The sequence below is a fragment of the Canis lupus genome (genome assembly GCF_048164855.1).
Source record: "Canis lupus baileyi chromosome 16 unlocalized genomic scaffold, mCanLup2.hap1 SUPER_16_unloc_3, whole genome shotgun sequence".
Lineage (NCBI taxonomy): Eukaryota > Metazoa > Chordata > Mammalia > Carnivora > Canidae > Canis > Canis lupus.
This window is the reverse complement of record NW_027326430.1, coordinates 1166633-1193330: the sequence shown is the minus strand read 5'-3', so window position 1 is coordinate 1193330 and position 26698 is coordinate 1166633. Positions and strand designations below refer to the sequence as shown.

The 26698-nt window shown below is 36.6% G+C and overlaps 1 long non-coding RNA gene across 1 annotated transcript; it reads left to right on the top strand.

The window, feature by feature from the left end:
* On the top strand, nucleotides 1-26698 carry LOC140629569 (uncharacterized). Its single transcript, XR_012027425.1, has 3 exons — nucleotides 1-74; nucleotides 25444-25589; nucleotides 26375-26698. It is a non-coding gene; the product is annotated as an uncharacterized lncRNA (long non-coding RNA).

The window sequence follows — 26698 nt, the reverse complement described above, 5'->3', positions numbered from 1 at the left end:
CTAATATGCAATGGTGATTTGGATTAGAGCACATGGCAGCTGTGAGAAAAGAGTCATATCCACTCACCTAAGAGGTATCTAGGCGGGAGAATTGACAAGGTGTGCTACCCGATAGATGAGCACGTTAAGACGAAGATTTATACCCATGCTAAGATTTCTGGTTTCTGATTGGGCACAGTATATTATTATTTATTGGAAAGTGCTTTAAATAATGGCAGAAGAGCATACTTGGTGGGAAATGCAAATTCAAATTTGGCAATGCTGACTTCAAGATATTTGAGAGCTATCCAAGTAGAGATGGCCAATAGATGGTTGGGTTAGACTGGTTTGTTGTTCAGCAAAAAATACATGTTGGACATATGTATATTTGTGAGTTGCATTTATGGGATAAAGATGAACCATGACATTGATTACATTGCTTGTGAATGGTATTAAAATAAGGACTGAGAGAGAACTATGAGGCCTCGCAGCATTTATGGAACTAAAAGATGAAGAGAAACTGGTTTAGAAAAGGGGAAGGGGCACCGGAAATCAAATGTGTAGTGCTCCATAAGCCTATAATTCTCTTGAAGCATGGAGTGGTCAAATGTGTTACAAGCTGCAGCAGAGAGATCCATAAACATAAGGACCAAAATGTTTCCATTACATTTATTGAAATAGATACTATGTGAGATATTGGCAAAAGTATTATTTATGGAGTAGAAGAGAAGAATCATAATTTGAGTCAGTTATGGAATGAGTGGAAGGGATGAAATGATTATAGTTGGTAGGGAAAAATTGAAAGAAAATTCTGGGTAAACTACATTGCTTTCTTGCTTTGTTTTCCTGTCTTCATGTTACTTGAACTTGCTTCAAAGAAACCTTGGTATTGGATAACAACAGAAAAATAAAATGAAACCAAAAGTCAAAGAAAACCATGCTTGGCATATTATGACAAACCATCTAAAACCAAAGATGAGAAAAATGTGAAAGTGTCATATATATTTGGGGGCCATGATTTAAAGACTAGAGATGACTCAGCAGAAGACGTGGAGTCCAGGTGACAGTAGAAAACATCTTCAATGTAATAGCAAAAGTAGCTATCAACTCAGAACTTTATATCTAATGAAAATATCCTTCAGGAATGAAGGAGAATTAAAACATTCTGAGTTGTAGGAGTTATAATAGAATTAGTTGCTCCAAAAGAAATGCTAATATTATTATTTAGTCTAGAAGAAAACTATACCATAGAGAGAGTTGGAGATTTAAGAATAAAGGAAAAGCCGGGATCCCTGGGTGGCGCAGCGGTTTGGCGCCTGCCTTTGGCCCAGGGCGCGATCCTGGAGATCCGGGATCGAGTCCCACGTCGGGCTCCCGGTACATGGAGCCTGCTTCTCCCTCTGCCTGTGTCTCTGCCTCTCTCTCTCTCTCTGTGACTATCATAAATAAATAAAAACGTAAAAAAAAAAAATTAAAAAAAGAAAAAAAAGAATAAAGGAAAAGCCATGGAAAGGAAAAATATCTGAGTAAGGAAACACTATGTTTTTTTCTTCCTATATTTTTCAAAGTATGAAGAGTACTGAAAGCAAAAATTTTGACAATGTTCAATGTTTTGCAAATGTAATATATGTATGACAACTATGACATAAGGGTTGTATAAAGTAAAAGTCATTCTATGATTGTAATATTTCCAAACTTCAATTGATTTGGTAAAATAATAATGTCAGACTGAAAAATTAGATGTGTGTATTATCACCCCTAGAGTTACTTCTAATAATACAAGTAGAGAGAGCCTAAACCAATACATAGACTGATTAAAATAGAATACTAAACATATTTAAATAGTCTATAATAAAAGGGTATACAGAAGAACAAAAAGAACATATAAACAGAAACTTTTTTAAAGTGTGAGACCCAGTCTAATCATATCAATGTCCCATTAAATACCAATGGCCTAAAGACAAGGACTCAAAGTCAGAAATTGTCAGACCGAATAACATTAACAAAACCCAATTTTTGGGATTGTTCCCCATTATTTGAGAAACATTACCATTATTTCCAATGAGTTGTCAAACACACTTGAAATATAATGACATGGATGGATTAAGAGCAAAACACAATGGCAACAATATAACATGTAAATGCTAATCAAAATAAAGATGCAGTGGCTATATTAATATGAAACAAATTCAGAAACAAAATGACAGAGGGAAAAAAAAAGAACATTTCATAATGATTAAATGGTCAATTCATCAATAAAACATGGGCATCCTAAATGTTTACCCAACAAAAGTATTCAAGAATGCATAAAGGAAAATAATAGAACTGAAAAGAAAACCAGACAAGCTTATCAATTTCCTCAGAGACTTTAACATTCTTCTCCCATCAAATGATAGGAGTAGACAGAAAGTCAGCAAGTATATAGGAGATGTGACAACCAAAACAACCTAATTAATCAACAGATGACACTCAAAATTCAACATTTATCTATCATAACAACGTCTAGTTCACTAGAAGTTTCTTTAAGTTCCTGGAAAGCATTGACAATAATAAGAAACTACAACTGGCATAGACTTAATGGTTATTTTTATCCCCAGATCACAAATATGGCAACACAGTCCACCACCACCAATCCTAGTCAGCACGTTGAATAGTGATGGTAATGTTTAGACCTCTATGAGAGAGAGAGAGAGAGAGAGAGAGAGAGAGACTAAGAGATATACTATATACTTCATGCCCTATACAAAATTAATTCAAAACAGATCATGCACCTAATTAATACACAAAAATATAGAAAAATTCAAACAAAACACTGGAGAAAATGTTTGTGGCATTTGGTTAGGCAAAGAGATCTTAAGATATAAAACCAAAATCACAATCTATAAAAGTAAATGAGACTCCATTCAAATTAAAGACTCCATTAATATTTGCTCTGTGAAAGAAAATTGCTAAGGGAATGGGAAAACGAGCCATAAAATGGGAAGAAATATTTTTCTGTTATACATGTCTGATAAAAGACTTGTGTCCAAAATATATAAAGGTCTCTTACAAAATAACAACATAAAAATAATTTAAGTTAAAAAGAGAGAGCAATATAGTCAGACACCTCAGCAAAGGAAATATACAGATGGCAAATGACCATATGAGAAGATGCTCAACATTATTAGCCTTAAAATAAATGTAAATTTAAACCACAACAAATACTGCTATACAATTATTAGAATGGCTACAGTTAAGAAAGAAAAAAAAAAGAAAAATGAAAATACTGAAATCCAACAAGGATATATTATATAAAATTTTAAGGCATATTTTCATTCATTGTTGGTGGGAATACAAAATGTTTGTCAGCTTATTATAAAGTTAAACATGGATTTACCATATTACTCACGAATCTCATTCCTAGACAGACCCTTTGGTAATTTCTACCACCACCACCACCCCCACTCATGTGGTAAACATCAACCACTTTCTGTCACTAAAAATTAGTTTGTATTCCTAGAAATTGATAAAAATAGAAGGTTGAAGTATATACCTTTTTGATGTCTTCCACTCAGCATGCCTAAGTTATTAAGATTCATCCACGTTGCTAGGTGTATCAATAGCTCATTCGTTTTCATTGACTAGTATTTAATCATATGGAGATAGCTTATTTTTTTTTAATCCATCCTCTCTTGGTAAACATTGTGTGTGTTGTTTCCATTTTTTGACTATTAGGAATAAAGCTGCGATGACCATTTGTGTATGAGTCTTTGTACGGACGCATGCTTTCATTTCTCTCTGTTAAAAATGTAGAACTAGAATGGCACGAATGAATGGCAGATGTATATTTAACTTCCTAAATAAACCATCAAATTTTTTTCCCAAACAGATGGTACCATGTTACGTTCCCACCAAGAGTATATTCCAGTGCCTTCCGGCACTTACTATGATCAATCTTTTTCACTGTAGCCTAATTCAAGTAATGGTTTCTCATTGTGGTTTTAGACTGCATATCTCTAAGGACTAATGGTACCAAACATCTTTCTTTTTTACCTACCTATGCTTATTTGTTATATATATATATATACACACACACACACTATATTTACTATATATATGTATTTACTATATATATTTACTATATATATTTACTATATATATACACTATGCCTGATCAAATCTTTTGCCCATTCTTCATTATGTTATCTGCAGAGTCTGTTTAAAGACTGGTGACAATTCTAGTCCATGGTTATGCTTCTGAAAGCCAGACAGTTGGTAAAGCCACACATTTTTGAAGCTCAGATGGTGCATTACGGCCACCACAACCATTTCTGAAAGCTAGTCAGTCAATCAACAATAAGCCCACCTGGAGAAGCACATTCCCATACTTCCATAGCTGACATAGATCCCCTCCTGACTATAAAAGCCTTGAACTCTACCCTTTCCAAATCCCTATTAAGATAAGCTTCCTGCCTTGCAATCAGGGAAACCATGCCTAAAAAAAGCACAGCTTTGCCTCCTTAAGTAAATAACAAATTCAGGGAGCCTGGCTGGCTCAGTCAGTGGGACATTCAACTCTTGATCTCAGGGCTTGAGTTCAAGCCCCATGTTGGGTGTAGAAATTACTTTAAAAAAATCTTACAATGTAAGGAGTGAATTCAGTTTTTTTTTTTTTCAAATGTTGGACGGCGTCCTCTTCCTTCCACACCATTTAATTTATCTAATTTTTTTCAGTATGTTTTGTGATTTAGGAGAAATCTGTTTTTTCTTTCCTCAAAGAAAGAAAATTTCTTCCTCAATGTTTGTGAATGAGTCTTTCTTTCCCTACTTATTTAACTATCTTTATCATAAACTAAATTTTTCTTTCTTTCCCTACTTATTTAGCTATCTTTATCATAAACTAAATTTTTATATATTCTTGACTCTACCTGAAGCACTTAATAATGGTTTTCTTTGCATTTAAAATAAGTTTTTTTTTTTTTTTTCTGGAAAAGCAGGTGCTCATTTGCTACCAAACTGCCATCCCCTTACCACTGGAGTCTTTCTTAAAAAGTCTCACATAATTTAGAAATTGAGCTCTGATACAACCAGAGGCACTCAGCTTATTTATCTTATAGCTGCATGCTTTTGGCTCTTCCATTTGATCCTGTAGCAGCCTTTTATAAGACTCTTGAGCTTGGTCGTAGAAAGTAGCAACAGAACAAGTGGATTGCAAAAGAGAAAAAGTAATGCAGAAGAGAAAAGTAGAGAGATGCTTACTCTCATGGCCAATCAGGAAATTTTTATTTCCAACTCAGAGTCTGTGATGTTTCATAAAATCAGGGATGTTGTTATTTTTCTCTGCCTATCTAGCAACTAGAGGGATGACTTGCCTGTGATAGACATTGAATATTTGTGGGACGAATGAATGAGTGAATGGGTGAGTAGATGATTTTTGTCTTCCAGTTTATATTTACGTGAAGCACATAACAGGATCAAAGTAAAATACATTATTCTTTATTATGAGTGATTACAAAGTGGTTGGGTGGAGAGTCCCACAAATAGTATTTGTGAGTTAAATATAAAAGTTATACTATAGCATCAGTATAACTTCAGATTAGAAGTTATTATTTGCCAATCAAGTGGTGTAGACTGTGATGACCTGGAGAGTTGTAAGTCACTGTGGGCTAAGGCAGTCTACACTCGCTAGATACAGATGTACATCTGGGTTCTGAAAGGAAATTGATATTTTTTTAACCATGAAGCTCCCTCTTCTGATCTTCTTAAATGTGGTATTTGTTGCTGCTTCTTCCAATTATTGTTTTTTTTTCCATTAAGTAGCAGCTTGGTCACCTACCAGCTCAGGGTAGCACTGGTCCCTTGTGAGAAGAGCTCAAAGGCCAACCAGAAACGAACAAAGAAAATGTTGTTCCCAGATTCTTATTTTGAAAAGGAGTCAGCACATTCTCATTCTGTTCTTCCAAACATTGTCATTTCCCCAATTCTTAACATCTTTCAAACCTTGAAGATAATCTCTTTGGAATATAATAGTTAATTCACTCACAGATACACATATTGTACTCTCTTTTTGTTCTTTTTATTGCTACCCAAATAATTGCAGTAGAGTACAATAATTTGATATATTAAAAAGAACCAACCAGAAGAGATCAAGGATACATAAAATGAAATGTGATGTAGTATCCTGAATTGGACTCTGGAACAGAAAAGGAACATAAGTAGAAAACCGGGTGGAATCCAAATGAGGTCTGAAGACACTACTAATCGTTAATAATAAGGTACCAAAGTCAATTTCTTGGTTTTGACAGAAGCACCATGAAAAAAGTAAGATGTTAGCATAAGGAGGAGCTGAATGAAGTGGATACAGGAACCCTTGTATTATCTTTGCAGCTGTGCTGTAAATATACAATCGTTCTAAAAATATGCTTATTAAAAATTCAGTAGGTAACCATGCATTTCAGTAAGCATATTGGAATATTTTTAAATTCATTATCTTATCTTTACTTCTAAAGCGAGACAGTTTTATTCATTATGTTCTGTTTGTTTCGTGTAGTGAATGGAAAGAACTCCAGAAATATTTCCCAACTGATTGAATTATAGAAGATCCTGGAATGTATTTGTAGTTGTCCAACAGAAGACAGTTGTACCCTCCACTGTGGCCACTAGGTGGAAGTATCAGCACATCAGTAAAAATCCACTCTTCCATCCGAAGTTAAAAAAAAAAAAAAAAAAAATCCAACCCAACCCTTTGAAAACAAACGACCTTTGAAAAATGCTATGATATGTCATTATTATATAGATAGTCGGAGGGAGAATTCCTAGTATGGTGATGAAGATCAAGAAAGATACAAACTGGCTGTGGACAGGAATCCAGGATACTAAGATATCCAGAAATAAAGTGGAAAAAAAAATCCAGCCATTTATTTTAAACATTTCCAGACATGAATCTAAGTGTAGTTGGACCGATAGCACATCTGGAGAATTAACAGACATCTATCTTTCCCCAGACGTAAGTGTAGCATGCAATGTCTGAACCTACCAAGGCACGGAAGTCTAAAACCATCAGCACGATGCTTCAGTGCCTCAGTATGGGTGATGTGTTTAAGTACAGACAAACCATTTAGACTGGATGCTACCATTTACAGGACCAATCTGCATTCTTCCTGCCACTTTCTTTTTACACCTTGAATCGTTCAGGAAATAAAAGCACTTTCTGCTATTGGCCAATGCAAGGTGTCACTAGGAAGGCGATCTCTAAAACCCAAAAAGAGGAATTAAGAATAGATTCCTATCTCCAAGAGGAAAAAAAAAAAAAGCTGACTTTGAGGTTTCCAATTCATTAATTTCATTTGTTAGTTTGAGCAATCAGATATTTGTTATGACTTGGATACTGGGCCAATCAAATTCTCTGTTCTCTGTGTAAACTTTCTCCCTAAAGATTGATACAGGTAGGAGAGGCAACCAGGACTGTTTTCAGAAAGATTATATGAGACATAAGTCGGCACAAAGGGAAACCTAGTGATTCAGCCATAATTTGACAAATTAATATTTATGGACTCACTGCCACGGACCACATTATGTTAGATGCTGATGGTACTGAAATACACAAATAATGAGCTGTCCATTTTCTGGAGTTATCACAAAAGTTATAAAGCTCTTTAGATATGTGTCGTGTGTAAAATACATCTTTACCTGCTTTTCAAATTAAAAGATGCTAGAAATCTGAGAATTTATTCCTGTCCCAGTTGTCAGGAAAATCCATATCGATACTGGCTCTTTTATTTTTCTTTTAAGGATTTTATTTATTCATTCATGAGAGACACAGAGAGAAAGGCAGAGACATAGGCAGAGGGAGAAGCAGGCTCCCTGCAGGAGAACCTGATGCAGGACTCGATCCCAGGACCCCGGAATCACGACCTGAGCCGAAGCCAGAAGCTCAACCACTGAGCCACCCAGGTGCCCTCTACTGGCTCTTTTTTTTTTTCAATAATAAATTTATTTTTTATTGGTGTTCAATTTGCCTCTTTTATTTTTTATTTTTTATTTTTTTTAATTTTTTATTTATTTATGATAGGCACACAGTGAGAGAGAGGCAGAGACACAGGCAGAGGGAGAAGCAGGCTCCATGCACCGGGAGCCTGACGTGGGATTCGATCCCGGGTCTCCAGGATGGCGCCCTGGGCCAAAGGCAGGCGCCAAACCGCTGCGCCACCCAGGGATCCCAATTTGCCTCTTTTAAATAGAGAAAATCTACCATCCACAGTTGAAACATTGAACATTTAGTGCTAAACATACAACACTATTTGTCTCTAGCAATAGGGTCTAATTACTTTTCTTTATTTGCACATATATTTTCTGCAGTTGAAATTTAGACAATGTCTGAGCAACACTTCCCACATACACTGCCAACCACAGCCATGGCAATGGTGCGCATTTCAAAAAGATGCATTTCGTTTCCTTGTTAGTGATGTCCAACCACCACATTCCCCCATTATACTCTCCTTTGCTTTATGTCCATATCCATCTATTTAATCTTTATCCAGGTTATTTGGAGCAGCAGTTCCCATAAGTGGAATTTTCAGGGATTAGGCTTAATAGAGCCAGTCCTATAATATCTGCAGACTTAAGTGTGTAGTTAGAAAGCTGTTCCTCAGAAATGTAGACAACTCTGTGAATCAAGTTCTCCCAACCGTTAGACAATTATAAGACAGCATTTTTGGTAAAAAAAAAAAAAAAAAGAAAGAAAAAAGAAAGAAAAGAAAAAAAAGAAAAGAAAAAGAAAGAAAAGAAAAGAAAAAAGAAAAGAAAAGAAAAGAAAAGAAAAGAATAGAAAAGAAAAGAAAAACACTTGGATAAGGACACCTGGGTGGCTCAGTGGTTGAGCATCTGTCTTCGGCTCAGGTTGTGATCCTGGGGTCCTGAGATCGAGTCCTGCATCAGGCTCCCTGCACAGAGCCTGCTTCTCCCTCTGCCTGTGTCTCTGCCTCTCTCTCTGGGTCTCTTATGAATGAATAATAAAATCTTAAAAAAAAATAATAAAAAACCTAGACAATGACTTCTGGACACTTATGATTGAGAAAGATAAGATGTAATATATGCTCTGGAAAAATTCTGCGAAGCCTTACTCTGTGGGTAGGAGGCAGATCAATGGGCTTCTATGGGGCAACCTCCCCAACAAGGGAGAGGAGACAATCCTACTGACCCTTCAGCGAGGAGAAGAATGAATGAGAGGCCAGGAGGGTGGCAACAGATGCAGTGGTGTGTGATTCCTAGACATAATCTAGATTTTTCCTGCACACATTATATTTTACATATTTAACATATAAAAGGAAAAAAGTGTGAATCTAGATTGTTTTTGTTGTACTGTTTTTGTTTGGGTTTTCTTAATATAGCAGAAAATTTTAGTTACTTGACGATATACTTAAAGGCACCTATAACAAACAAATAAATGAGAAAATAGCATTTCATCCTGTCATTTGTGCCCAGAAATATGTCCAGTGTGGGGACAGACAAATGTTTCAATATAATTTTTCACTGTTCAACTACTTTCCCTGATGCTGTGTCCCTGGAATCTGAATTCCCACAAAAACAGTCCTATTTTTGTTTTGAAAGAAAAGAAACAAAGGTTAAAGATTGCATTGTTTGATTTTTTTTAAGAACTGTTTCTTGACTGATTCCGTTTCAGTTTTGTATATACACCATTAAAAAAAAAAAACTAATGAATTTCTGAAAATACAAAAGAGCAGCTTGTTCTGTTGTCTATTAACTCCCAGAGCATTCAGGTTGCCGTTCTCTTATATAATCTCTGCTTGTCTTATTCCCAAACATTGATTTTTAAGTGCAACACGTTGGACTTCATCACGTCTATGCTCCTTGAGAGTTTGCTCTTGTATTTAATTTTTTCTTCTAGATAGAAGATAATTTTGGAAAAGAAACCATCTGAATGGCCACACAGCTAAACAAAATCTGCAGAAAGTGGGTTGTTACTGGAGGCATCTTACCCAGAAGTTTCTGTTCTGTAGGGTTATGTGTTTGGGAACGTCCCTGTAATGCACTGACCAGTTCTTGGCCAGGACACAGTTTATACCTGATGGAGAAGGAATAAGCAAAGGAGAAAGGATGATGAATGTGTGCTCGCTGCTGCAGAAACCCTTTTCCAAAGGACTAACACTAACAAAAACAAAGGCGGGTTAAAAAAAAATGTGGTGGGCCTCACCCTCGGACCAGGTGAGTTTACAGATTCCCCACCTCCCCTGGCCATGCGTCAAGAAGGCTGGGCCATCCCTGAATTCACAGCCAGGGTGGTCGTCTGTGTGCAGAATGTAAAGCAAACAAGGGCAAGCTGTAGCCAGATGTGGGGGCTTTCAGGTTCACTGGCGGTTCCTGGGGTACTTGGAGTCAAAGCAGCTCACGCACGTTCTTGCTTTCCACCAGGAAGCTTGGAGACGTGGAGGCTACAGGAATCTGATCAGCCTTCCGTCCCCAAACTGGCCTTCTTATGCAGCAAAGGACATAGGATCACTCCTCCAAGACTCCTATGAATGCCTGTGAAATACCAGCAACTGTGTCTGAATCTCACATCCCTCCAAAAATCTGATAAGCCAATGGATCTACCTGATGGCCCAAGATCCAGTAATATATTTCCTGTGAGGTTGTGTCCATGCCCTTGTCTGTACACGGATTTCTGGAGACGTGCCATCAGTCCTTTCTACTAAGTAGAGATCATTTTTGGTTATTACATCTTTAGAGAAATGGAAAGAAAATTCTTTGCAGAGGCATCTCATTGTCTCTGTCCCTCTTTTCTCCACACCCAGCTCCAAAATCAGTAGCTTTGTTCTACTGACTTCTGACCTGTTCTTTCATTTTGAATTTATTTCCCTCTAACCTCAGATATCACCTCACAAGCAAACACCAGGAATTTTAAAAAGCATATTCAGGAACATGGTGTTGTTATGTTAAATCAGCCTCGCATATTGATTAGCATTTGCCTTACCTATGAATTTAAGGAAGAGGTAAGAGTCAGTTCTTCTGGTTCCGGAAGATTCAGTCCAACCTTTATGTTCAAATGTCCAGGGTCACTTATCTCTCCTTTCTTCTTTCTTTTTCTTTTTTTCTTTTGTTTCTTTTGTTCTTTCTTTCTTTCTTTTTTTTTTTTTTTTTTGGAATTCTTTGTAATTTGACTGATTCACATTATCTCTGTGTCTCATTTCTAAAATTACATCCTGAGTTGGGTGAAATAAAAAAGATACAATTACGATCGACTAGAACAATGAACTGATTTTTGCAAGTCATTCCCTTTCCAAGCAGGCCTTGAACTTACCTTTGAGCACTGAAAACTTTATTGATGTTCTTTCTCTAGGTACTGACCAAAATGAAACCAAATTTCATTTTACCTCATTGCGAGTCTGTTTACTAAAGTCACTAAATCACCCTGCTTCTGACCTCAGCTAGAAGTTCAAACCCTTTTTCACAGCCATTAACTTTTTCAGCGTCCCACCATGCAGATGTGCCTTCTCTGGCTTAATCTTTTCCATACTGGATGATACAGCAGGCCTCCACCCGATGTGGGCTTTGTGACAGCAGGAAAATCTCATCCATCAAATCCAATGTCCCCATTTTGTTTGCATATGATAAATTCAAAATACTTATTTTGCATGGCAAAGAGTCATAAGTTTGCTGGCAATTAAAATTGGAGACATGGGGAACGTACGTCTCTCAGGTCTCACCAATCCCTTATTTCTTTGCACACTTGTTAAATTCACATGTGAGTCAAATTCACATAGGAGAGTCACAACTATCTATGGTCTCATAATGCCTGTCCACTAGCACAGCACTCTAAATCATTTTTCACACAAAACCGTGTCAAGGGCTGTGTTTGCATATCTAAACTAAGAAAGAAAGGAGAAAAGCAATAAACTAAGAAATTGGAGACCTAAGATTTTTTTTGTGTGTGTATTACAAGTGGGGACAATTGCATTTTGTGGTTCTGAATCATTATTGGACTTTTTTAAAAGCAACACTGAAGGTTAACATGTTTATTGTGCATTGCCAGACACTAAGTGCTGAGATATTTATTTACATTTTCTGTTTTGATTTTTCCCTAACGTGATGAGATGGAAGAATTATCATCCCATTTACCAGATGAAAAAATGGAAGAACAGATGCTTTAGAAAAATAACTCAGCCTCCTCTTCTATTCTATTTGGTCTCTGCATTAAAATTTTCAGTCTTTGGGTGGGTACATATAATTACGGGAGATTCAGAGGGCATAAAGTATCTATTTTGTATTTCTTTTGGGAAAATAAAACTATATTCCGACTTTGATTCTTTCAGATGGAAAAGTGATTTCTTTGGAATGTTGAATGATTTAGTTAACCATGTAGAAAGGGTTGCAACATTTGTCCACAGAATGGAAGGCTTGCAACTTTTCTGTGTCCCTCCCTCAACGTGAATATTCGTGAAGAAATTTGGGAAACATTTTGTGTAGGTGCAGATAACATTTGGAGTCTCATTGGCTCTATTGTTCCTTGGAGAAAATGTAATTGTTGATTCTTAACTGATCGTTTAAAAATTAAATTCCTCCAAATTTATTCTATTTCTAATTGCAGATTCCAGCTGCCATTGGATTGGGTTTTCCTGTTGTTTACTTGTTCCCAAAGTCTCTGTAAAAGATTTTATTTCTCTAGGCAACCAGCTGGTTTTTCACATAGATAAGGTCAATTAATTTGACCTTTGTTTCAATATGAAATGCATAATAAAAGCTAGTGCCCCAAAGACCGGATGTGGCCTTTCAGAAAAGCTACTTGCCAGGACAGGGAACAATAATTTATTGCCTCATAAACCCCAGTTGAAATGCTTGTTGCTGAGCATGGCAATGACAAGGAGACTGTGTGTCTTTATTTATTTATTTTTTATTCTGGGCCATAGAGATGGGAAAAAGAACCCAGCACCTGTACTATTGAAGATGAGAAGTGGCAGGGGCAAAAATAGGGCCGTTGTTTCTTTAAGGATCTGGGGACTCTAATTTGCATGTGTGTTTTTCCGCAGCTTGTTTGCCACTGACAAAAATTCATAAATACAGGCTCAGAGAGTTTATTATTGACTTTTGACTGTAAGAGCTCATTATTAAAACAAACTTCCCAACTCAGGCTCTGAGAGCTGTGCAAATTCATCCTGCAGCAAGGTATGGAAAAGAAAGTTGAAATTGCCATTTATGATCAATATCAAAATGACTAGTATCTGCAGCTTGATTGATTGATCGACCCAGGAATCCAATTTTAACAAATTTATGAGGATTCAAACTTTTTTGAAAAGATTTTATTTTTTTATTTGATTGAGAGAGAGAGAGAGAGAGCTCAAGAACGCACAGGGATAGGGGCAGAGGGAGAAGGAGAAGCAGGCTAGACACGGGATCCCAGGACCCTGAGATCCTGACCTGAGCTGAAGGCAGATGCTCCACCAACTGAGCCCCCCAGGCACCCAGGATTTTAACTTTTATAATCTAACTGTATTACCATCATCCTGTATACCATTAACATCTCTCACATGTGGTATGTTAAGAGTGTTTATTCATTCCTTCACATGAATGTGTTATGATTGACATTTGTATCTAATATTTTTCTGTTTATTTTATTTTTTTTTAAAAAGATTTTATTTGTTTGAGAGAGAGAAAGAGAGATAGTGAGAGAGAGCACAAGCAGGAGGAGGGGCAGAGGGAGAGAGAGAGAAGCACACTCCCCACTGAGCAGGGAGCCCAGCACAGCTAGCTCCAGGGACCCAGGGATCATGACCTGAGCCAAAGGTAAACACTTACCCAACTGAGCCACCCAGGTGTCCCTATTTTTCTGTATTTAAACAACCCTAGATGAACTCCTTTTACTTAAATCTATCATCAGACCTTTGATTACATCTTAGAAATGGGCTCATCTAAGTCAAAATATGTAGCTATTTCTTAGGCTCTTGTTAATGATTTAATAAGTGTAATTCATCATCTCCAGCCTCCATGTATTCAGAAATCCAGTATTTTAGCGTTTCTTTTGACACTGGGCTTTTCATATACCTTGAATGATGGCACGCCGTAGAAAATACTTGCTCCTTAGGATGTGCCGTTCATTCCTAAAACCAACCTTTTCCAGTTCTGCAGATGCACTCACTGGGAAGCTTTTCACGGATGCATCCATGCAATTTTTGGAGACCTGGTGGCAATTTGGATAAAGAGCACTTTCTGTGTAATAATGCAATAGGATAAGAACGCTTTCCAAGTAATAATGCAATAGGATGAGTAATTCTGTGTTTCTAGAGAAGTTTACAGTGCACAAGGTACCACCGTCTTTGGTGTGGAAGAAACCCAGAAAGAGCAACCAACAGGGATGGGTTTAGAAAGAGCACAGGAAGGAAAATGAAATGACGCCAAAGACAAAAACTTATTTCAAAATTTTAGCACAGCTACTTGCACATACTTCTGATGAAAACATAAAATAGAGCCACCTTTCTCAAGGGTCAATGGCAATACCCATCAAGGGCTTGCATTGCAGATACTCTGGCCCAGCAAGAACAATTTGAAGCATTTATCCCAACAAAAGCATTTAGGTATTCCGAACGACTATTTTAGCAGAAAATAGTCTGCACAAATAAAAATCGTATTTATGTATTTTTAGAGATTTTCATAGGTAGACAGACAAATAATTCATACCATGTATTTTGTTTGCAACCAGCCTCTGCACTTATTCAATGCATCCTAGTAGTGGTTACTTCTTGTGTGTGATTTTATGGTGATGCTAAGTTTTATTCTTTTTCAAAACTCCAAAACACACAAACGTGTTCTGTTTTTAAAAGAAAAAGCTACCACTAAATGCCTTTTTGCAATATCTACAGATGATTTGATATCAGATCTTTAAAGGGAGGGGGGAATCTATTTTCCTATGTTCCTCCATCCAGTTCTCTCTGGCCCTTGGCCACCAACACCTGGACCTAAGGTGAGTGCCATTAACACTATATTTCAAATATATTATTACTTAAATAGACTTTTTGTTGACCAACTTAAGAACCTAACCACAGGGCAGCCCCAGTGGCTCCACAGTTTAACACCCCCTTCAGCCCAGGGTGTGGTCCTGGAGACCCAGGATAGAGTCCTGCATCAGGCTCCCTTCATGGAGCCTGCTTCTCCCTCTGCCTGTGTCTTTGCCTCTCTCTCTCTCTCTCTCTCTCTCTCTCTCTGTGTGTGTCTCTCATGAATAAATAAATAAAATCTTTTTTTTTTTTTTTAAAGAACCTAACTACAATATATATCATTGGTTCCATGGAGAAAAATGTGTTTCAGTTTCCAAAAAGCTGACATAAAAACAAATTCAACACAGCTTCTTTGTACATTGAAAATTGCTTATATTTTTTCTTCTTTTTAAAAATATTTTTGAAATCTTTTTTGATGTTTTTATTTATTTGTTTTTAAGATTTTATCTGACAGAGAGAGCAAGAGAGCACAAGCAGGAGGAGCAGCAAAGGGAGAGGGAGAAACACATTCCCTGTGGAGCAGGGAACCCAATGCAGGGCTCCACCCCAGTGTCCTGGGATCATGACCAGAGCAGAAGGCAGAAGCTTAACTAGACTGAACCACCCGGGTGCTCTTTTTTCTTGTTTTTACAACTGAAAGCAAGTTGGCTCTGAAGTCATTAATTCCTGAGGGTACAGTGCACCCACAGCTAGAAATTGTGACATGGACTATTTTTGATCTCCAGTGAAGAAAGCCTTTTTCTAGATTCTGGTCCTATAAAGAGCATTCCCTTCAGGGGGCTTTCTTTATAAATTTATTTTTAAGGTCATCGATTGAAATCACAAACTTACTGGTGTATATATATGAACTATGCCACTCCAAAATCCCTAATCTTATTTCTTTCTGGAGATCAAGCTTGCTCAAAGGAAGACTGTGGTCTAACCAGCTGGATAGATCCCATTGCGGCAAAAACTCACCAAAATATTGTCAAATGCGTTTCCGCAGTAACTCTCAGGTAATAAGCTGAATGTCTAGCTGTCCGCGTCCACACTTCACTATCTGATTCTGAATAACAGTTGGGGCAGGTCAAGAAGAAGAGGTTAAGATACACGACAGCAAAGAAAGAGAAGGAAGAGCATAAAAGCTCTGTTGAGTCTCAGGAACATAAAACTCTCAGTTGTGTGCAGCAAAATTCTCATGACCCCAACGTTGAACTTTGTAAATAGGCTTGGCATCAAACTCCTGCCTGGAGAAAATAAAGAGGAAAAGAAAGGAGGGGAGGAAAAGAAGAGGAAGAAGAAAAAGAAGACCCTTGCCCTGCTCGACACACACACATACAAATGCATCCACATATGACATGCATGCACCATTAATTTTGCAAGGATATATGCAACTGGCTTATTGTACACCAAATTATCAAATCTCAAGCTGCTGAGCACAGGATGAAACCAGTATTCTTTCATTTGAATCGTGACCCCTCTTATGTAGTGCTTCTCCCTAGGGCTTTTAAGATTTTTTGACTAGATTGAATTTGGAAGAATGATGGCAAGGTGGATGGACCATCCCCGGCCACATTTCTTGGAGGGGCTATTTCTAATATGTCAGTATTCTAAACTCCATAATAGGTGAGGAGAAAATAAAATGGATGATGAAAGTCCAAAATTTAAGTCTTGATGGATTTGACTGTCAGCGCAACTAACTTACTCAATTTAAGTCTGATTCATTTTGTAGGTTCTATTTTTGTGTTTCTTTGCTTTAAAACTGAAAGTAGTGGGGCACCTGGGTGGCTCAGTGGTTGAGCATCTACCTTCGGCTCAAGGCGTGATCCTGGGGTCCTGGGATAGAATCCCATATCAGTCTCCCCACAGGGAGCCTGCTTCTCCCTCTATGTCTTTGCCTGTGTCTCTCATGAATAAATAAATTAATTAATTAAAAAAAACGAAAATAATATGTGTTTCTTTCAACTATTATGAAAATCGAAAACCATGCATACCAAGGGACCGGGCGTTTGGAGAGCGGAGTTCAGGGCCTGACTCACAGTCAGTACACAAAATAAACATTAGACAGATACAATTATTATTATTATTACAGGGCTATTACTAATTTAAATCATAGACCTGGTAAGGATGGATCCCCACATGTGTGAACCTAGAGCTTAGCTACTTCTATTTTTTTTTTTTTTTTTAGTACAAAAAAGTGGTTCTTTTCAGCACACAGCAGGAAACAACATATTGCCCTCCTATGTTCTATAGTTAGGAATTTTAACCTATGATTTTGTTTGTTACTAAAATGGGAGTTTTCATCAAATGGTTTGGAACTAATTTTCCAATATAATTGCATACAGTTTACCCAATTCCGTTTAAACTCATTCTACTATTGATCATGCTGAGAGATACAGCAATAATGGGACCCAGGGCAACGGAATAGTTGAGAAATTTGTCATAGGGATGGGAGCTAGCATCTATTTGATTTGTTCTATGAAAGTTCTTATGTATTTAACTGTGACTTAGACATTTCTATTTCAGTGCTGAATGCTTCTTTCTGCTTTTCATCTATGTAATAGTTAAATTCCGTGGAGGTAAATAATTTCTTGGAGATTTCTCTACGATCAAATTAACCTGTCCTAGCCAGTAACATACTTGCTTGCAATACATTTTCTACAATTAGTAGTATAGAGGTCCCTTTTGATGAAGAACACTGATATCGGGAAATGTTAGGAATACCTTGCTAATACGGAGCTATACCTACAAAGCAGGACACTTTATATGATGCATGTAATGTAATTAAGTAATGTACAATACAAGAGAGAAAGGGCGTGCATACAATTTTAGTTGTGATTGTCACTGGGATGGAAGATAATAGAATTTTTCCTTGGGACAGATGGAGTAGGAAGTGTTTGCTGAGAGGATAGCGTAAGTTTTGGAGGTTTTGGAGTTGAAAGTCCTAGCTGTGTCACTTAATAACTTTAGAAATTTCAGCAATTAACCATTAACACTCTGTGCTCAGGTCCCCTCATCTCTGAAATGCAGGTAACCTTAATAATGTCAGTGTCTACAATATAAGACTGATGTGAAGATTGGGCAAAAATGGAGTTGACAGAAATATATATATATATTATTATCCCTTGATATTTATTGATATCAGCTTTGACATTTATGAAGATTATTTTCAATAATTTCAAGATAATATATTCCAACCTTAACCAGCCTCTTCCTCATATAACCCAATGAACATCTATCATCTTTTAATATTTTCTATTGTACAAAATGGCTTCCTTCTTGTCTTACTCTTTTGATTTCATTCTTTGCATTCTTCTGGTCACTGGTTTACCTGTTATGTTGTTTGATCTTTGCCTCCTCCCTTGGGACTTACTTGAAGTTTTTGTTTTCATTGACTTTTTAAAAAAATTCATCTAGGTTCCTTATTAACATTTTTTGAACAGTTAACTCATTTTAAGTTAGATTCTAAATTAGGCCACAAGATTCACTTGCCCATTTCCCCTCAAATGCTGTAATTTGATCATCATAAAATTACACCTGACTTCTCAACACCCCTTTGACCTTATGACAAAATACTGTTCTGCCTCTTTGTTTGCCTGGGTCTTCTACTTCTTAATAAGTTTCTATATAGTAGACTTTTGTGTTACGGATTTTTTGAAGTACCAATAAGTCTGATAAAAACATGCGAATATGCATATTTACCTTCTTGTTTTCTTTCATTTTTAAACAAAAATGATTTTGTATTTTAGTAGAGAATGATCTATTTCTCTGGTGTAAATCCTTCGTTAACTCCTCTGGTTTCATTCCATTCTAATTTTTCCAGAGACATATGTTCACTTCAGTTTTGTAATAATTTTCTACTAGTGCTTATCCCTTTCTTTATTTTAATATTATCTCTTTTCTCCATCAGTTTTTCCTTTTCCCTTAAAAACAAATAAGCTTAGTATATGTTTGTTGAATCAATGAATAAATACGCAAATGGATATTAAGTTTTCATGGCTTCTATTGGTCACCTGATTGCATAAATCCATTAAAGAATATGACATGATTAAATAGTAGGTATCTCTGAGGAATTTTTAATAGGGATTTCTATGAGGTATAAGAAAATTTTCTTATTATTCAATTTATTCACTAACTACTTTGTCTAATCCTGAAACTCCAGGGTTAGTTTTGTTCTTTGATGATTTCCCAAACACCTGAGGATTTATGAATTTGAAATCCAAGTTTGGCATTTGTAGTCTGAGAGTTTTAGGAAGGCTTCCCATTTCCGTAGACAACTTGAATGACGTAATCATTACAAAAGCAGAGTCCGATTGGAAATGTTTCTCTTTTTAAAGGAAATACGAGAAAAGCCTTTGGGAAGACTAAGCAAGCTCTTTTGAGAAGATATTTCTTTACAAACTCTTATGCTAAATGTTATATGGTGTGTTTTCGTTTGTTTGATGTTTATTTTATTTATTTATTTTTAGAGCAGCTTTAGGTTCACAGCCAGATTGAGGGGAAGGTATGAAGATTTCCCCAGAAATCTGACAGAAGCCCTTGTCCCCACCTGTGAATAGCATCTCCTGTTATCAACCTCCCCTGCTAGAGTAGTACATTTGTTACAGTTGATGAACCTATGGTGACCCATCAACATCCCCCAGAGTCCATAGCTTACATTACAGTCCACTCTTGTTGTTGTACATTTTGTGGATTTGGACAAATGCATAGTGACATGCATCCATCACTATGATGTCATACAGAATATTTTCACTGCCCTAAAAGTCCTTGTGCTCTATTTATTCCCCCATCTGAAGCCTTGACAACCACTGATCTTTTTACCATCTCCATCGTTTCTCCTTTTCCAAATGTCGTGTAGTTGGACTCATGCAGCATATTTGAGGGTGGTGTGTACTGAATCCCTTCAGTTTTCTGTCTTCTTTTCTTTTTTTATTTTACTATTTTTGATCACTTTAGTTCTGCAACTTCATCATCACATCTTTTTCTTCTGATTAACCTTGTTTTGCTTCACCTGCTCCTGGGTTTTTAAACAGTCTATACAGACTTTCACAAATAGAGACCCTCAGATATGTTGACAAAATAAAAATCACTCCTAGTCTCACTGTCCATTGATGGTCTTTATAAACATGACTGTGTATTTCTCTCTCTCTCTCTCTCTCTCTCTCTCTCTTTTGCTAAGTATAATTCATTTATGTGTATATAAACAAAACTCATTAATAATATATAATGGGAGGCTTTGCTAATTAAGCATCCCTACTCTGCAGTGTCAAAGTACCCTTTGCTTGTCTATCCAAGCACATTTCTCACACATTGTACATTTCTTATGTGTTTATCTCTTCACCTGTACACAAAACTCCACATTCAATTTGTTTTTGTTATTGAAACCTGATGAATAATACGTGTTCACTCTCAGTTAATTAAATCTATGTTTCAAAACCTTTCTATTTGTATCAAAAGAAGTGTATCAAGGAACACATATTTCCTAAGAATCTACTGTATAATTAGCCCTTTGCTAAGTGCTGGGTATCATACAAAAGAAATAATGGCCACGCTAAACACAAACATAGAGGAGGAGAACGAAGATCTGGAATCCAAAGACAGAGTGATTTGCTGCATATGTTGTCTCTAGTGGCATGAATAAATTCTTTTATTCTGCATGTTGCAAATGAGGAAATTGAACTTAATGTCTGCCCCACAAAACTATTTTGAGAATTTCCAAAATTAGTGCTTTCACAATATGAGGTCAGATGATAAGAAATAGTAATACCGTTGCCGTAATTTAGCATGGCAATACATTTACAATTCAGTGAATGCAGCATAAAGCATCTTCAGTTCTTATTAATGATGTAAAACTTCAACTCGTTCTTCTCTCAGCAAACTTGTAAATAAAAGCTGGCAATGAGATTCCATCCTGACTTAATACATGATATATATTCATACTTTCCGGAAACCTTGATAATGCTTTTTACTGAATTGGATCTCTGACAAAAACAAGGACATTGCTTGGGAAAAAAACAAAAACAAAAACAAAACAAAACAAAAACAGCATTCTTGATGAGATTATTTTAAAAAGAAATGGTTTGTCTACAAAGAGAGCACCGAGACATTAAAAAAGTAAATTAATAAAAAGTGCATTATTTGATTTTAAAGTCTTAACACTTAGATTGATTACTGAAGCCCAAGGAACTACCATATACTTCCAGACATACTTTGAAAGACATACTTTCACAGTCTTTCATTTTTGTACAGTATTAGCTTGATGTTGGCAAAATCTCCAGACTGACCATTTTGTGACCTGAGTACTTCTCTAGAGAAATTTGTACAAATCCTGTGTTTTAATATTTATTCTGCTTATTTAATATGTAACTTAGCATTTTCACAGTGAATCTTAATTGGTTTTTTCTTAATATTTAATCCTCAAAAATGTAGAACATGTCTCAGTTAACTATTATGTAGCACTAAATGTGTCCTCAATAAGACCTAAACAGAAATCACATTTTAAAAGGGATCACCAAAGTATATATTCATATATTCATAATGCCTCATACATATTCCATTACATGGTGATTTTTTACTTGTTTATGCAACCTTCAGTGTTTCCCTCTTATGATAAAATTCAGCATTCCCCTGTAATTCAGGAATTCTCAGTAATAAAGTTCCGCTTTAATTAGAATTGAGATTTGTAAAGAAAGAGACTAAGCACAGGAAGTTATTAGAATAACAACATGACAGCTGGAAAAATTTCAAATGGACTGATAGGACATATTAATGGATCCCAAATGTTTTTATTTTTTCTTCAATTTCTGTGTTTCCACATGAAAGCTAAAGAGAATGGTTTAAGCTGAAGCATTACCTCTTTAAAGCAGATAAAATAAACAAACAAACTTAAAAAATGACAAAACGTAAGAAAAACTATTTTTGAAATAGAATATTTTGATAAAATCTTTCTTTTCCTGGCTGGTTCATATTGATTGTTTATGGTGATTCCACTCATTGACTTTTTCCCTCTTCATTTTGCCTGTGTAAATAGTATCCAAAAAGCATTTTTTTTTTTTTTTGGATAGCTTATTGTGTAATTGTATATATTCAGTTAACCAGAATTGAATCAAAGCAGGGTCATTAAAAAATTTATCTCCAGCCATCTTTTCAAACACAAGAGACTAGTCTCATGATTATGTAATGCAATGTTAATAACCTTCAATTTTTCACTTTGTCTGGTTATACACTGCTATGTGTTACTATTAACAACCATTACCAATATAATTATTAGTTAACATATTCTTGAAAAAAATTTTCTTGAGTATTTACCATATGTCAATTAATATGCTAAGGGAATTTATATAAATTATCTTATTCAATTCTTTAAAACTGGTATGAGGCAGTTACTACCATCCCAATTTCAGATTCACAGAGGATAAGTAACTCATTTAAGTTCTCACAACTGTAAGAGATCAATCACATGGGGAATTAAACTCATGTCTATCTGAACTATGCCAGCTCATGTCCTAAAAACATACTTAGCAGATGGGGCAGGTAGATATGAGGCTCCTTTTGCAGACATGAAAACAATGCACTTACTACAAGTTCTCATCACTCAACTTGCTCATGAACAGTCATCAAACTCTTAGGAAAGATTGATTTATTGATTGATTGATTAAACAACTGGTAAGCTTTCTCACTTCACCATAACTGCTTTGTAATTTATATTTGCTCTTTAAAATATCTGGGCACTTATTTTGCATAGTGGCAGCTGTCCTATGATAAATATTAGTTTAAAATTGGATACTAAATTCCCATCCATGTTTGTCTGTGATTTGTCCTCCTGATGTAAACAAGTATTCTAAAGAAATGCAATGTGGTCCAGCATTGGGCAATCGGTAGTTCAGGGAACTACCCCAAGAGAAGGTAAACACATTCCCTGGTGTTTTGCCTGGGGACATATGTTCAGACTTCATGGCAGAGCAAAGTGGAGGCCAGGGAGAGGAGAAATGTCTTTGAGTTGAGAGATAAAGACAGGGAGTTTCAGGCTGCTGCAGCAATGTGAATTTGCAGAACAGATCCTGGAAATTAAGGAGTTGCATCGAGAGGCAGGTCCAGATCTACACGAGGATTTATCAAGGGAGCTCCACTGAGAGAATTTGTGCTGATGCAGGGCAAGTAACTGTGAGGTACAGCAGAAATTGCTTCCTGCAGAGATGAGAGAGAAACGGTGACACCAAAGGTTTTTCAACAGTGGAAATGGAATTTTGGCCCAGGAAAACTGGAGAAATGTCTCTGCGAAGCTCAAGCATTCAGGTAAGAGCCTAGAAAAGTCACAGCTTAGTGATAAAGACTGTCTTTTAGAATAAAGGCCATGCCCTAGGGCTCAATTGAAAACTGAAATCTCGGTGTTCTCAGAAATAATAAAACAATCAAGCCTCACAGGAATAATAGGATCTGCCAGTAGCTTAACTGCCTGTCAGGAAAAAAACAAAACTGAAAACAAAAATAAAAACAAAACCAAAAAACACCCCATTATTTTAAGAAAGATGGCATAATACAGACGCTTTATAACATATCGCCATAATGTGCAGACTATAATAAAAACTACTAGAACTGTGGGGCACCTGGGTGGCACAGGCGGTGAAGCATCAGGTTCTTGGTTTCAGCTCAGGTCATGATCTCAGTATCGTGATATCGAACCCTAAGTCGGGCTCCATGCTCAGCTTGGAGGCTGCTTGAGATTCTCTCTCCATCTCCCTCTGCCCCTCCTGTTCCTGCTTGCTGTCTCACTCTCTCTTTCAAATAAATAAATACATCTTAAAAAAATATTGGATATTCTTTCCTGCTTTGTCAAGTATAAGTGGACCAAAGAGTTGAGGGCCCATTTCTGGATTCTCTATTCTGTTCCATTGATCCATGTGTCCTTCTTGTGCCAGTATCACACTGTCTTGATGACCACAGCTTTGTAGTACAACCTGAAATCTGGCCTTGTGATGCCCCCAGCTCTGGTTTTCTTTTTCAATATTCTTCTGGCTATTCGGGGTCTTTTCTGATTCCACACAAATCTTAAGATTATTTATTTCAACTCTGTGAGGAAAGTCCATGGTATTTTGATAGGGATTGCATTGAACATGTAAATTGCCCTGGGTAGCATAGACATTTTCACAATATTTATTCTTCCATTACGTGAGCATGGAATGTTTTCCCATATTTTTACATCTTCCTCAATTTCTTTCAGAAGTGTTCTGTAGTTTTTAGGGTACAGATCCTTTACCTCTTTGATTAGGTTTATTCCTACGTATCTTATGGTTTTGGGTGTAATTGTAAATGGAATTGATTCCTTAATTTCTCTTTCTTCAGTCTCATTGTTAGTGTATAGAAATGCCACTGATTTCTTTGCATTGATTCTGTATCCTGCCACATTGCTGAATTGCTGTATGAGTTCTAGCAATCTTGGGGTGGAGTCTTTTGGGTTTTCTATATACAGTATCATGTCATCTGCGAAGATGGAGAGTTTGACTTCTTCTTTGCATTTGAATGCCTTTTATTTCTTTTTGGGAAAAAATTAGGGAGGAAAACAAACCATGAGAGACTCCTAACTCTGGGAAACAAATAAAGGGTTGTGGAAGGGGAGGTGAGTGGGGGTAGGGGGTAGTTAGGTGACAGGCACTGAAGAGGGCACTTGATGGGATGAGCACTGGGTGTTATACTGCATGTTGGCAAATTGAATTTAAAATAAAATAAAATAAAATAAAAAGACAACCTCCAAAAAACAAAAAGAGGGAAAGTTTAAAAACATTTGAAAAAACCAAGGTTGAAAAAAAATGAACAGAGACTCAGTGGCCTGTGCAAAAATAGAAACTGGTTTAATATAGGTGATTGGAGACCAATATAGGAAGGGGAAAAAGGGAGGGCAGAAAATATTTTTGGAGGGGAACCTGGGTGGCTCAGTGGTTGAGGTTCTGCCTTCAGCTCAGGGCATGATCCTGGGGTCCTGGGATCAAGTCCCACATCAGGCTCCCTACAGGGAGCCTGCTTCTCCCTCTGCCTATGTCTCTGCCTCTCTCTATGTGTCTCTCATGAATAAAAATATATTTTTAAAAAATCTTAAGAAAAAGAAAATATTTTTTGAAGACATTACCTATTCTCAGGGGGAAAAATCAAGTTACATATCCAAGGAGTTCAAGGTAAACCAAGTAGAATAAATACCAAAAAAACCATACCTTGGTGTATCACAATCGTACTGCTCAAAGCTAAGAAAAGGAGAAATTTAAACTCTGCCAAAGGAAAAGAAAGATTACAGCTGGGGAAATTTGATTTTATTATATGAAATCGACTGATTGCTCATTGATGTTAACAGATGCTAGAAAACAATCAAATTGTGTCTTTCAAGTGGTGAGGGAAGATGTTGACCTGGAATTGTGTATTCAGTGAAAATATCCTTCAAAAAATGATGATGAAATTAAGAGAATCCCAGCCAAACAATAGAGGAGAATTAATTGCTTTCAACTTTTTACAGATGTGAAAAGGATTTCTTCAGATTGAAGAAAAATGTCATTTGGTGGAAACAGTCACAAGGGAAATACACTCTCCTGAGAAACCCACAATGGGGTACAGCAAGGATCATCAGACTATGGCCTGTGAGCCAAATCCGGCCTGCCAACGGTTTGTGTAGTTTTATTGGAACGGAGCCACACCTATTCATTTGCATACTGTCTATGGTGGCTTTTGTGTTGCAATTGCAGAGCTGAATTGTGAGAGATGGTATCTGGCACTTTACAGGGGAAAAAAATTGCCAAGTCTTATCATAGAGAATAAGAAGTGGAAACCATGATAAAATGTTTGTCCATGGACAAAATACAATATACTACAGCACAAATTAATGCATTGAGGAAACCCAGGGTTTAAAAAAAAATTAGGCTATTTGGAGATTTTCACTGGGGAATTGAGAGATTGAAAAAGTGAAAAATGTATGAACCTTAACTAAAAGGCTTCTCCCCAGAGTCTATGCATCCGCTAGGACAGAAGAATAGCCAATGGTTCTTTGATGCTGCCCAGAGTTAGAGACAAGATGTGGTATAAAAAGTAAGATTCTGTTGGTTTTATCAGTTTTTAAGTTTACTTCAAGGCAAAGGGTATTTTGAATTATGTTCCCCCTTTCTACACAAACTAAGTAAATAAATAAAGGACTTGCGGTTGGTTTATCCTGTGTTCAACTTTTTTTTTTTTTTTAAGACTTATTTCCGTAAGGCATTAGTTCTTGAAAAAGAATTCTTTCACAGAGAGGAGATTTGTGGCCAGATTGGTCTATCAGACTTGCACGAGCACAGGTGGGAGTTTAGGGAAATAAACAGCACCCATAAGGACCTGTTGATAAATTTGAGCTCAGGCTTTTCCATCCCTTATATTCTCTTTCCTTTCTCTCTCTTTGCACATCTGTGACACTGGAGTTTGGCCCAGAGGAAGAACACACAGTTGAGATAAAGAGATGTGTGCCAAGAGAGCCGAATATTCGGATCAGATGGGATGCAGATGAACATCTGTGCCGAGAAAAGAAAGCCAAGGGTGATATTCTTCAACATTGAAATAACTGTGCAGAGTTCTCCCCCTGTAAAAGCTCCCTCTTTTTTGCTCTGAATTTTTCGCTTAAAGAAGTAGCATCTCTTTGTATCTGCACTTAAAGCTTGTCTGCCCACTAGTCCGCAGGTGTGTGTTTGTTTCTCGCTTCGGTTTACCAATCCAAAGGCATAGGCAAACCTCCTATTATATTTGTA